This window comes from Schistocerca piceifrons, chromosome X (genome assembly GCF_021461385.2).
Source record: "Schistocerca piceifrons isolate TAMUIC-IGC-003096 chromosome X, iqSchPice1.1, whole genome shotgun sequence".
NCBI lineage: Eukaryota > Metazoa > Arthropoda > Insecta > Orthoptera > Acrididae > Schistocerca > Schistocerca piceifrons.
In genome coordinates this window covers 422,451,814-422,466,698 of record NC_060149.1, presented here as the reverse complement: position 1 = coordinate 422,466,698, position 14,885 = coordinate 422,451,814, and the positions used below count along the sequence as shown (strand labels likewise).

The 14,885-nt window shown below is 44.3% G+C and overlaps 1 protein-coding gene and 1 pseudogene across 2 annotated transcripts in view; one reads left to right on the top strand and one right to left on the bottom strand.

Annotated features, from left to right (window-relative positions):
* LOC124721613 (elongation of very long chain fatty acids protein AAEL008004-like) overlaps positions 1 to 14,885 on the top strand; it is a 653,067-nt gene that overhangs the window by 45,407 nt on the left and 592,775 nt on the right. The window lies entirely within an intron of this gene.
* On the bottom strand, positions 2,336 to 2,453 carry LOC124723357 (annotated as a pseudogene).

Here is a 14,885-nt window from a genome sequence, read left to right as displayed (position 1 = left end):
GTTCAATATCTCCACAGATTTCATTTTAACATTAATGTGTATTTGCTTTCGCAGACGTTTCAACTTCAGTTTGTAGCGTCATTTGGCATTTGTAAAATAGCGAGAATGATCCAATGCATTCTACTTCGTGAAACTGCAATTTCTCTCTGGGTTTTCATCGGAGAAGTTACTTGATGATAGCTGTAATTGCTTCACATCGATTGACGTGTTCCCGGCGCAGTACTTTTTGTCTTTAATCACGTGTACCAATAAATTAAATTCTTTAAAGTGAAAGAGGTCGTACTTCCCTCAGGATCATTCTTAAGTTCAGTAGTTCATAATTTTCGTACTCTCTTTTGTCAATTCCACGTCGAGCATAATGTTCGCTGGTAGTGAATCTTCACTGCAGATTTATACGTGCATCCATTACAATCATCTACACTTCCCTTTACAAGCACAGTTTCACGCTGTCTTTCTCTTAAATTGTCTTCGTTAAGCAGATACAATAAACGTCGTGGTTAGTGGCAGCACCGTAGTGAAATACGTCTCTGTCCATAGGGTAATAGGGTTCCTGTTTCACGCTGATCTTGATTTGAGCCTTTTATGCGTTCTCTAAGCTCTTAAGCGAAGACAGATCACGACACTTCCTTCCATGACTATTGTTGAAATTCTATTTCTAATTTAATTCAACATCAAGATTCAACATAACAAATGGTTCAAATGGCTCTGAGCACTATGGGACTTAACATCTATGGTCATCAGTCCCCTAGAACTTAGAACTACTTAAACCTAACTAACCTAAGAACATCACACAACACCCAGCCATCACGAGGCAGAGAAAATCCCTGACCCCGCCGGGAATCGAACCCGGGAACCCGGGCGTGGGAAGCGAGAACGCTACCGCACGACCGCGAGATGCGGGCATTCAACATAACAAAGCAATAGAAAACAAAGTAGGAAATAAATTAAGTTTTGTTATAGAATCACCACTTGCTTGATACTCTACAGCGTTATTAAAACGTGTCCTGCCTCCGTAGTCAAGATCGTTAACACACGCCAGTTCGGTGGCGCTGGACTCGGAGGTACGCCGGTTGGAATTCGGTCAGTGAACGAAATTTTCACTGCCAGTATTTGGCCGGCAGTTGGTGGCGTACAGTTCCAGATTATCCGTCTTTGGGTGAAATTCCAAACCTCTCCCCGGTGTGAGTACAAGTGTCACTGTTGAAGGTGATAAGTCTATCAAATGGGGACTTTATGCTTCTGGACCCCCTTCGCGGCCTTTGACAGGAGTAGACTATATGCTGGTACCAGGTTTCGCCCTTCTCTTGTCCCATCATCATCATGATCATCATCATCATCACACAATACTAGCGTAACAGTACACTATACAGATATCCATAACACTCACCTACACTCTACAAATTCACATACGATGCAATTCTCAGCCGGCCGGGGTGGACGAGCGGTTCTAGGCGCTACAGTCTGGAACCGCGCGACCGCTACGGTCGCAGGTTCGAATCCTGCCTCGGGCATGGATGTGTGTGATGCCCTTAGGTTAGTTAGGTTTAAATAGTTCTGAGTTCTAGGGGACTGATGACCTCAGCTGTTAAGTCCCATAGTGCTCAGAGCCATTTGAACCTTTTTTTGTAATTCTCACATTTCCTAATGGAAAGGGTTAATGTGTGCGGAGAAAGAACGCCTTTACCTACTGGCGGCTGAACCCACCCCTTGGAATACCTCAGTCAACAATGCCATACGACATTTATATTTCTTTTCCTTTTAATTAAAATGTGTGAATATCTGCAAGTCCCAAATAATGTGTCACAGCTTCGACTGCATCCTTTGTTCTGGTCTGTCTGTAATTTCCCAAGGAGTTCAACCGATGTACACTGAGGTGATTAAAGACATGGCCTAGCAATATGCACATATACAGATATCGGTAGTGTCAGGAACACAAGGTATAAAACGGCAGAGCATTGGCGGAGCTGTCATTTGTACTCAGATGATTCACGTGCAGAGGTTTCCGACATGATTATGAGGGAATTGACAGACTTTGAACGCGAAATGGTAGTTGGAGCTAGATGCGTTAGGAAATCGTTAGGAAATTCAATATTCCGAAATCCACAGAGTCAAGAGTGTACTGCACCCTCAGCAGCACTCCGTCTTCAGGCCACAAGTGGCCCATCGGGACCATCCGACCGCCGTGTCATCCTCAGCTGAGGATGCGGATAGGAGGGGCGTGTGGTCAGCACACCGCTCTCCCGGTCGTTATGATGGTTTTCTTTGACCGGAGCCGCTACTATTCGGTCGGGTAGCTCCTCAGTTGGCATCACGAGGCCGAGTGCACCCCGAAAAATGGCAACAGAGCATGGCGGCCCGGATGGTCACCCATCCAAGTTCCGGCCACGCCCGACAGCGCTTAACTTCCGTGATCTGACGGGAACCGGCGCGTCCACTGCGGCAAGGCCGTTGCCAAGAGTGTGCCGAGAATTCCAAATTTTAGGCATTGCCTCTCCCCACGGACAATGCAGTGGCCGACGGCCTTCACTTAATGACCGAGAGCAGCGGCGTTGGCGTAGATTCGTCAGAGCTAACAGACAGGCAACATTGCGGAAATAGCCTCAGAAATCAAAGTGGGACGCACGAAAAATATATACAATAGGACAATTCGGTGAAATTTGGCGTTAATGGGCTATGGCAGCAGACGACCGACGCGAGTGCCTTTGCAGACAGCATGACATCGCCTGGAGCGCCTCTCTTGGTCTCGTAACCATATCAGTTGGACAAAAGGCTACTGCAAAACCGTGGCCTAGTCAGACGAGTCCCGATTACAGTTCGTAAGAGCTGTTGGTAGGGTTTGAGTTTGGCGTAGACCCCACGAAACCATGGAACCAAGTTGTCAACAAGACACTGTGCAAGCTGATGGTGGCCCCATAATTCTGTTGGCTGTGTTTACATGGAATGGACTGGGTCCTGTGGTCCAGCTGAACTGATGATTGACTGGAAATGGTTATGTTTTGGTACTTGGAGACCATTTGCATCCATTCATGGACTTCATGTTCCGAAACAGCGATGGAATTTTTATAGATGACAGTGCGCCAGGTCACCAGTTTGAAGAACATTCATATCAGTTCGTGTGAATGATTTGGCCATCCAGATCGCCAGACATGAATCCCATCGAACATTTATGAGACATAATTGAGAGGTCACATCGTGTACATAACCCTGCACCGGCAACACTTTCGCAGTTATGGACGACTACAGAGACAGCATGGCTCAGTATTTCTGCAGGGAACTTTCAACGACCTGTTGAGTCCATGCCACATAGAGTTTTTTGAAAGATTTCTTGATGCCGTCAGCTGCCATTCTCTTTCTTTCATGTACGATTGTACAATTTGGGCCTTAGGCCATTTTCAAGTATCTAAAACGGAAGAATCATACATTGATATACTGGTGACACTTGTGATTTTGATGCAGGAACAAATTATGTCAGTAGATATACTAGTCGCATTATAACTTGCTGTATGGATGATTTTTTAGTAGTAAATAATTTACTACTAACAAATCATCCATAAACTGGAATTTGAAAGACCGGCACCCGGCGAACGGTCTGCCCGACTGGGGGCCCTAATTAAAACTCATTCAGAGCAACAAATCAAAAAACAAAATTATTCGATAACTGACGGAACATAAACATATGAAATTATTTTAATTGCGGATGTGTTGATTTCATTTATGTAGGTACTTAAATTTACTTGGATCAAATGTATTCTTATGTATCGTAAACATAACATGCAATTACATAAAATGAACTATAATTTTATGCAGTAAAAAATCATTCCAAACAATACGGGCACAAACTACTTGATACGACGAAAGGATGTATTGAATGAACAATGAAAGGTATTAGATCACACTTAGCTAGAACAATATCCAATGTGCCTGCATTAGTTCGTTCACAGATGATTCTCAGGTCTCCCAGCATCAACAACGGTGGCTTGCGGAGTATCTATGTAGATGTAGATGAAGATGTAGAGCTCCCTCATTGGAAAAACGTTGCTCAAAAATGCATTTTGACCTAATGCCATGTCACGCAATTTTCAACTTACTTCCGCATAGTTCTAAGTGGAGGATAGGAGCAATCAATGAGAGATCGGTAATTTTCATATAAGGCAAAACATTCAAGATACGTGAGTCTTCTATCACATTGGCACAAAGAAAATCAGACCGCTCATAATTCTAAGGAACTATGTGTCGTCGTATATTAGTAGGTGATCGGTTTTCGTCATAGTACTGTGCCGTTGCACCGCACGAAGTTTCACCAATGACAGTGAGTGGACGTGTTCACGCGCTCCATAAAATGACCCTGCAAATGTGTGTGCTTACCAAATATTTCCAACAAGTAACGGTCACATTCAAAGCAGGACCCTCTTGAGTTCATATGCGTTTAGATTAGTTCCTTTCACTGCTCAGAGCACTGAGCACTGCGTGTCGTATTCTTTGAGGGTTCCAGGCTCCACCGATATTTCATTCCGAGGAACGGCGAAAACACGCATATTAGTAATGGGTGGTTATAATTAATGTGCAGCTACTCGCGGAGGCCCAGTGTGGGCTGTAATCATCGTTCGGCAGTGAAACTTGGTACATGCGCTAATGCGAACAGATTTACACTGGAAAGCAAATTAGTTCCACTTGTGGCCACTAGGCGCATATCTGGCGCTGTGCACTATATGACGGTATGACACCCGCACTGTCATTTGCAGGCCATAGAGTGAGTGAACAGTATGGCTATCGAGAAGAGACTGTGCGCTGTTCTTGAAACTGTTTTATGTGAAAGGCAGCAATTACAGTGTTGCATTGAGAGAGTATCACCAACTAAAAGGACTGAGGAGAGGCCCGATGTCATTAAATTGTCTAAAGAAGATGATAATGAAAGGCTAAAACTCGGGTGAGCTTGGTGTGGCGCGTGCGAGAGGAAGCTATCCCGGTGCAAGTTGTAACTGACCAAGAAGCACGTGCCCCGGGTAGCGCTGTGCTCGTGCATTGTCACGAGAATTGCCCGTCCCATGGTCAACTGTACCGAAAGTTTTGCGGTCTATTTTGCACTGGTACCCGTACAAGATACAGACGGTGCAGCAACTAAAACCTCAAATTCCGCTGCAGTGTTCTGAATTTGCTCTTCGGTTTCTGGCACAGATCGAAGTTGATGACGCGGTCGGGCATTATTCTGTGGAGTGACGAGGCGCATTTTACACCACAGCGCGCAGTGAATACACAGAACTGCCGAATTTGGGGTATTGTTAAACTGCGAGTTGTGCACTCACCGTATGTGACTGTGGATTCACAAGCACCTTTATTCTCGGTCCCTTCTTCTTTGAAGAGAATATACCTAAAGAGCCTGTTAGGTGCACCGTGATGTCTGAACGTTATCGAGACCTCCTTGCACGGCATGTGATTCCTGGTTTTGAAGAATGCAGCTGTGTGGAAACCACTGTTTTCATTTAAGATGGGGCAACACTTCATATCGCTCGCCCAATGAAAGATCTGCTTAATGCAGTCTTCCACGAACGTGTTATATCCTGAGGATTCCCGATGCATGGCCTGATCTGAATCAGTGAGACATCTGGTTTTGCGCGTATCTAAAAGAAGAAGAAGGCACATTCGGTCTCTATCTGTTCTGAAGGGCAGTATAGACTACAGGAACACGTTGCCTAGATTCCACCGGAACTGCTGCTAATAATCGTTGATCACGCCGTTTTACGGATACAGCATTTCGTCAACGTCGGCGATGCTCATACTGGATAAACTGGGCAAGCGGCGATTAATAATAAAATCAACGTTATGCCTTTCTCATTTGTTTGACCTTTCCTGTCACGTCCTGTTCCTAATACATTTCATATGGAAACACTTCTATACGCCTTTCTTGCATTCACAGCACCAGATTTGCACCTGGTGGCCAAAATTGGAAATAATTCTCTTTTCAGCGCATATCGTTTCCGCATTAACGCGTTAGAATATTTATCACGTTTCGCTGCCATGCGATAATTTCAGCACACACTGAATAGCTGCACTTTATAATTATAACCAACCGGTGCTTCATTCCCTTTATATCGATGAAGTATACTTTAAAATATAAATGGCGTTTTAGTTTATCTCTATCTCAAATAAATGCAGTTATGGAAGAGTCAATGCAATATACATTGGCTGCGTGTAGTCTGATGTTCCCTACTTTAAATTCAAATTACCGGCAGCGGTACGGAGTTTAGTTAGATTATTTTGGACCCACGTGGCCTCAAAACTGTGCGGCTAGCGCCGACAGCCAGACAAAAGGCAGACGGTCAGTCGATCGATGCACGGACGTAAGTGGCTCGAAGCGGCACGGAGGCCAACGCGGTAAAGCTGCCAGCGCCCGTCGTTCCAAGATTATGTCTTGCTGGCCCATATTAAGCGCTGCGGACCCGACCTCTATTTCCGCACACTCCCTGCTACTGGGAGCCCAAGGGTAAGTGGCCGCCTTGACCGAAATGCGAACACAATTGTGTAAGTCTCCAGACAAGGGTAACGTGCCGGCGGTAAACCTAGCCGTGTGAAAATACTGATTACGCAACAGCCTCAGCTGTGTACATTTCCAGAGATGAACCAGCTAATTACAATGGCGCGCGTGTCATCTATACGGAACTTTCCACACGCATTTTTTCAGGAAGCGGCTGCCACGGACTTGTTCTGACTGCTGTAACTTTTATTCGTCGTATTTCGGTGAGCCGAAGTCAATTCGGTTAAATCGCATTAAAGACTTTGAAATGAAACGATGGTATGACATTATTGGCCAGGAAATCCCGTATGCGGTTGCGCGGCCGTCTGGTGCGAGTCTTCCTATTTCACGACACTTCGGCGATTTGCGCGAAGTCCCCGACCGAAGGAAATCTTCGACCCGGCCGGTAATCAAACCCAGGACCCTGCTCTCTAGAGGCGTCGAAGCTAACTACCCGACCAATAGCTGCAGATATTAAAGACGTTGACGGGAAGTTACAGCATAAAACAAGACTAACAACGTGTGATTATTTAACTATAGACGCCTGGCACCATATCACGTCCTGGAGCCTGGATAACGCACAGCTAAACGACACAACTCGTAATACAGCCCGTAGCTCATCTAATCCTTGACGGGTCAGGGTAGGGTTTCTTCTCTTACTATTCCGCTGTCAAAGGGATGTTAAAGCCTAAGAAAACTGGAAGACGCAGTCAATAAAAATACCGGTCCGATGTAAACAAGAAGCAATTAAAATCCACATAGCAATCATTATATAAATGTCGTGTGACTAGGGCCTTCCGTCGGGAAGACCGTTCGACTGGTGCAAGTCTTTCGATTTGACGCCACTTCGGCGACTTGCGCGTCGATGGGGATGAAATGATGATGTTGATTAGGATAACACAACACCCACCCCCTGAGCGGAGAAAATCTCCGACCCAACCGGGAATAGAACCCGGGACCTTTTTCTTCCATTTTCTTCGTTGCTGATCGTTGTGTTTGGTCGGTGAGGACGTCACATGACATCCGTTAAAGTTCGTTTGTTGATCCTTCCACTCGGTTTTTTTTATTTTTTTATTTTTTTACTTTTTTTATTTTTTATTTTTTTTTTATTACAGAGGCCAACCAGCTCCGACCGAACACGGGTGAGCTACCGTGCCGGCGGCCCTTAGGATTGACATTCTGTCGCGCTGACCACTCAGCTGCCGGGGGCGGAGAGCAATCATAATGGAGAGGATAACACACTTTTATCCTCTTCGTATGAACATCCAAGATTGCATTTTCGCTACACATTTACGGGGTGGTCACTTGGTCAGTCGGACAATAGTAGGTGGAAGTTTTCAAACTGATCGTCTTTGACATTCTACTCTGTGACGTAAGGAAACCTCCGAAAAACCTAGATGAACATGTGAAACCGCCTCCTGCCGAATACGGGGCAAATGTCTTAACCACTGCACCACCCCGCTCCCCTTTCCACGTAGAACGACACATTTCGGAACGGAATACGACGGTGATGTCGGCGGATCTTGTACTGATCGTCTGCGTTACAGACACCATATGCTCGAGAAACTTCATCTGAAGCCGTTCTCATGCTGGTCGTTTCACGAGTCGCTGTGTCAAAAGGCTGCCGCCACCGGTGTTTACTTGCGCAATCGTTAACGTTTGATTGGTGGGGGTTACTTCAAATGGTTCAAATGGCTCTAAGCACTATGAGACTTAACATCTGAGGTCATCAGTCCCCAAGACTTAGAACTACTTAAACCTAACTAACCTAAGGACAGCAGACACATCTATGCCCGAGGCAGGATTCGAACCCGCGAGCGTAGCAGCCGCGTGGTTCCGGACTGAAGCGCCTAGAACCGTTCGGGCACAGCGGCCGGCGGTGGGGGTTACTGTTGCTGGTTCCGGTTGCATCGCAGCATAGGCGTGGCACGCTGAAGCAGATAGATCTCCAATTCAGTGGTGAAAAACACCTTGAAAGTGATCCTATCACACACAGTTATCACCTCTGTGAGGAGTTTGTACATATCCAACCTCAAAAATACGTCGACTACTCACTCGTTAAAAGGCACTGAGCTTAGCATGCTGACGGGAACACGGAGTCGTGGTGGCAGGGGAAGCGATGCACCCTCTTGAGGTCATTAGTACAATACTATGCTAAACTTAAGGACGAAAGTAAATGTCGCGGGATGTGTCACTGCCAAGTAACATATCTCGTTACAGTACTGCACAGTACAGTATAGTACAGTACAGTTCAGTACACAAAAGTGAGAAATACGAAATGAGACGAACGGAAAAGAAACCTATATTCAAAGACAATACTTACACTGAAAATGGTTGAAATGGCTCTGAGCACTATGGGACTTGACTGCTGAGGCCATCAGTCCTCTAGAACGTAGAACTACTTAAACCTAACTAACCTAAGGATATCACACATATCCACGCCCGAGGCAGGATTCGAACCTGCGACCGTAGCGGTCGCGCGGTTCCAGACTGTAGCGCCTAGAACCGTCAGCCACTGGGGCCGGCACTTAACTGAAGTCACCACGATTTATGACGGTCCCTTGGACATGGCTCTTAATAGGGTGTGTGATGACCAGGGACGACTGTTGATGCTTTGCAGTGTGCTCCCATGCTGGCCAGTTTGGCGGGCTGTTTTTGTGGTAGGGCGGCCCATTTCGCCACTAGTGCAATTGACAACTGCTAGACGATCGTTTGTGCATTTGGACACGCTATAGTACGTCTCCTCAACGCATGCCACACGTTTTCGATGGGATTTAAGTCGGGGCAACGGGCATCCCTGTCCGTTCGCCAAATATCCTCTCGTTCCAAAAGCTCCTCCACCTGCGCTGCGGTTGTGGATTGTAATCCACAAAAACGAAATCAGGACCGAATGCACCCGTGAAAAGACGTACATGACGAATGAGTACAGTGTCACAATAACGTTGACCGGTGAATGTACCGTGTTCAAAGGTTTGGACGTCAATACGCCCATGCCATCCCTCACCACAACACCTGGATTATCAAGAACGATACAGCAAAGAAGGCTGTGAGATGACGTCAGCCAACAGGACGCTGACTAGAACGCCACCACGACAGGAGCGGCATCTACACGAAGAGAATTAAGGTGGATCGCCGCCTAGCCTCGGCCGCACTAGTAGACAGGCACTAGAAGCAAGCTCTCATATTTTGTAAACAAAGATCTTCGTTTACAAAATATGACAGTTTACATCCCCAAAATCGTAACACAACACACTCATATGTCATACTTCCTTTCTTTCTTGGGGCCTTTATCCCGCTTCAACGCGGGGTCGGCCATGTTACTATTGATTTCGCAGTGTGAGTGATAGTGCATGGCAGGATCCCCCCCACCCCAGCTGTCTGTGCTGGAAGAGTGCGAAAGTTTTCAAATGTCGGCGAGTCGTCTAACTGAGGTGTAACGTGGGGACCAGCCCGGTATTCACCTAGTGGGATGTGGAAAACCGCCTAAAAACCACTTCCAGGGTGGCCGGCATACCGGCCCTCGTTAATCCGCCGGGCGGATTCTATCCGGGGCCGGCGCGTCTACCGAGTCCAGGAAGCGGCGCATTAGCGAGCTCGGCTACCCTGGCGGGTCACATTCATACGTTATATTATCACATGTAAATCCACCTGAAGTTGGAGGTTTCAACCATCGAAACGCGTCATGGTCATGGATAAACAGTCACTAGTAACAGTAAGATTTCTGTTTCATTCGAATACATTTCATCTGTTTCTTTAGATCGTGGCTGTGTCTGCTCCTTGTTTCCTACCTTCGGTACAGCCCTGCAACAGGTGAGGTGATACGTCGCTACATTTACGAGGACGTGCTGAAAAGCAATGCCCCCAAATTTTTTGTGTGAAACACCTTAAATGTTTTTACGAGAACGTGCTGAAAAGCAATGCCCCCAAAGTTTTTGTGGGAAACACCTTAAAAGTTTTTAAATAAAGCAAATGTAATTAACATTCTAAATCCTTATTCTTCATGTATACATATTTCCAGCCATCTGCAGCTGCAGGTCTCCCAATAGTGGCGTGTAACATGGCGGTGTGTATAACGTAATTATGTCCGTGAGTGAGAAACAGCTTGCTGTAATCGAGTTTCGAATTCGAAGAGATCATCCACACATGGAGTATTCTTCTTTAGCATGACAATACCAGATCACACACGAGCCTAGCGACATCTGCAATAACCCGACGTCTTGGATTCATTGTCATCGATCACCCTCCATGCAGTCCCGACTTGGCCTCATTCGATTTTCATCTGTTTCCTAAACATGAAGAACACTTTCAAGGACTTCACTTTGATAGTGATGAAACGGTGCAAGCAGAGGTGAGGTTGTGGCTCCGTCACCAAAGTCAAACATTCTACAGTGGCGGTATCAACAAACTGGTCTCTCACTGGGGAAACGTATTCGTCGCCTGGGTGACTATATTGAGAAATAAATATACAGACATGAAGAATAATTATGTTGAATATTAATAACATTCGTTTTATTTAAAAAGCTTTAAAAGTTTTCAGATAAAAAATTCTGAGGCATTACTTTTCAGCACGCCTTCGTACATCTCAAAATTATTTCTTGGAAGGTTTCGTCTTTATGACCATCTGCAAGAAACCGTCACAGATGGCAACTGCACTAGCGGGAAACTTCTACGGTGAAGGTACGAGAAAACAACTCGTATGCTACAAGTCTCAACAATGTAGAAACAGCAGTGGTATACTTACACTATTGTTAAAGAGCGATTTGTGCACGTCAGTTATGGAGTAAAGTATGTAGTCTAATGGTATTGTTAGCTAGGAGACCCTAAGGGGTGGGTTCAGCCGCTTAGTCGGAAAGAATTTCCATCTCGGCGCATCATGGTCGCTTTCGTTGCCGATGTATGACTGGATCGGTGCCAGTGGTGCCTAACCCACATTTGTGTAGTTTTAAGATATATTGAATATATATGACTATAGAATATATATGAATATATAATATATATGAATATAGAAAATAACTAATGAACGCAGAAGTCACATGTTTATTGCAACAGGAAGTGCACATTTCACTTAATTTCAAATCTCAACATAAAAAAATTAGCACTTCAGTATCACCGATATTTGTAATAAACAAAATAGGCAACACTGGCACTGAAAACTAACAGGTTGAAAAAAAAATTATTTCTTAGGCACTTGATCGACTAATTCTTAGAATCCTCATTAACACATTTACCCCATGTACGTCACTGAGTCTTCATCTCTCTTTCATTTTTCTCTTGTGTCACTGTATCTACATTTCTCCCGTTTTGTCCCACGTCATACATCTCCATCTCTCTATCTATGTCCCACTCACGTCACTGTGGCTTCATCACTCTCACTTTGTGCAGGGATTCCTTTCTCTGCTCCTTGAGGAGACATGTAAAACTGATGATGTTGTGGTGGCACAAATTTCAAAAGGTTTTGCAAATCCTTGATTTTTTCCTTTGCTACTCTTCTGCCATTAGGATAGAATAGTTGTAGACTTTCTGGGAATTCGCGGATAGGACGTCCTCGACTCGAATTAATGGCAATGACAAGTATATTGAAACGAACATCTCCGAGGCAGTTGTATGTATAGGGTACCCTTTTTGGATGTTCTTTGTGAGTCTTTAGCCCTCGTATCCTCAACAATTCGACTTTGTCATTATTTCATTTACTTTCTTGTTGGTAATGTTTTCCTCCAAGAGATTTGAACTGAAAAATAAGTCATTAGTCATTCTATGAACCACAAACTTTGGTTGCTTTTTATTTGCATTTTCAGTCACCATAGACCAGGCACATGGGTGAAAAACACAAGGATGTTATTTCTTTTCCGTTTCAGTAATGCCAAAATCTTGATCACAAGTGGAAAAACTAGGAAGAAAAAAAAATTGTTCTATCTCTTGAATTTCAGTTTTTTGTAAAACATAGTTTAACATCAGTGTTATTTTAAAGTTTCTGTTTTGGCCACCGCAACTGTCACTGTAGAGTATTACTTCATTTTTTGGTAAGTGAAGACAATTTCTAAACCGATATAAGAGGCATGAGGCAGCTCCTTGTGACCCACGGGAAGTGGTATGTACATATGAACAGTGTTACTAACTTCATCACGTAATCCTATATTTTAGTCCCATAACTGACCCTTACAATAAGCTACACTCGTTGTTAATACTGGGGTAGGAGGTGTTTTCTATAAACCAAAAACAAGAACTTGTTTTGTACTCTTAGACTGAACTACTTCACTTTCGTCCCTCTTCTTCATCTCTTTCAAAGCTTCTGCTTTCCTTACATGAAATTCATGCCGTGCAACCAATTCATTTTTTTTTTCAGGGCCATTTTGTGAACTCGTCATCTTTGCTTGAAATTCATCGCAAGTTTGGCAGGTGTCCTTTTTTTGGTTGTTTAAAATGCAGGTTGAATCTTGTATTCAAAATATGGCGAAACTGCCCTGTGACTGTTCAAACTGCACTATTCCTTGTAGGGCTTAAACACTATAGCCATATTTGGATCTGGTGATAAATATTTGCATGAGCTATCTCGGAAACAAAAATGGTTCTCGTATGGTGGAAACATGTCAATAAATGTACACACCTGCTCCTCATCAATAGATTCGGTTTTGTTATGCTGCACATGTTTGCCTCTTTTGTCACTTTATGGTGTTCCATCCATCTTATTCCTCTTAAGGGCATTGGTTATACTACCATCGCACACTGATAGCGTTCCCTGCAAAATTGTTTTGCATACTATCTTGTCCTCGCCGGACACTCTTACCTTATTGATCTCCGCTTATCATCTTTTATTTCAACATTCACATTTATAAATGCATTTTTAGAGACCAAGTCATGATATAATCTGTCAAAAATTTGCCGCCTCCTTTACGGAGAAATCATAGTATGACACTGTAACTGGCAACCGCAAGGATCCAAGGATCAATGTTTCTTAGGCACTTTATTACCATGTACGGATATGTATTCTTCACCATGATCTCGTCTGTGCTATCTACTAAACTTTTTGTGAGTTTCCGGTTTTTAAAATCTTTTCCTATTTCTCTTTGGAGTGGTGATCTCAAGGTTATGTTTCTCACGTCTTTTATCTGTAAAAATTCAGAACAAGACTTGCCAAATCAACAAAATGCTTGAATTCACGACTTTGGAAAAGAGATAAGTATGTTAATTTACCTATGGTTAAATAACTACTGTTTCTATTTAAAAAGCGTTCATAAGTAATTCCAAACCAATTATTACAAAATTACAAAGAAAATTATACATTTTATAACTGAGCTCTTGTTTACTAAAATTTATGTAGAGACTGACATGCCTAAACCATTAGAATTTTCGAAGCTATTTTCTAAAATATCAAGTTTATCACATAATGTAAATATTACATACATAATTTTACACAGAGGCGACACAGAAACTAGTATAAGCATGCATATTCAAATACAGAGATATGTAAACAGGCAGAATATGGCGCTGTGGTCGGCAACGACTATATAAGACAACAAGTGTCTGGCGCAGTTATTAGATTGGTTACTACTGCTACAATGGCAGATTATCAAGATGTCAGGGAGTCTGAACGTGGTGTTATAGTCAGCGCACGATCTATGGGGCACAGCATCTCCGAAGTAGCGAAGAAGTGGGTATTTTCCTGTACGATCATTTCACGAGTGTACCGTGAATATCAGGAACCCGGTAAAACACCAAAACTCTGACATAGCTGCTGCCGGAAAAAGATCTTGTAAGAACGAGACCGCCGGCCCGGGTGGCGGAGCGGTTCTAGGCGCTACAGTCTGGAACCGCGCGACCACTACGGTCACAGGTTCGAATCCTGCCTCGGGCATGGAGGTGTGTGATGTCCTTAGGTTAGTTAGGTTTAAGTAGTTCTAAGTTCTAGGGGACTGATGACCTCAGAAGTTAAGTCCCATAGTGCTCAGAGCCATTTGAACCATTTTTGAAGAACGGGACCAACGACGACTGAAGAGAATCGTTCAGTGTGACAGAAGTGCAACACTTCCGCAGATTGCTGCAGATTTCGATGCTGGACCATCAACAAGTGTCAGCCTGCGAACCATTCAACGAAACACCATCGTTATGGGCTCGCGGAGCTGAAGGACTCCTGGTGTACCCTTGATGACTGCACGACACAAAGCTTTACGCCTCGCCTGTCAACAGCGACAAAGCACCGTTTATGACTGGAAATATGTTGCCTGGTCGGAGGAGTCTCGTTTCAAATTGTATCGAGCGGATGGACATGTACGGGTATGGAGACAACCTCATGAATCCATGGACCCTGCATGTCAGCAAGGCAGTGTTCGAGCAGGTGGACGCTCTGTAATGGTGTGGGGCGTGTGCAGTTAGAGTG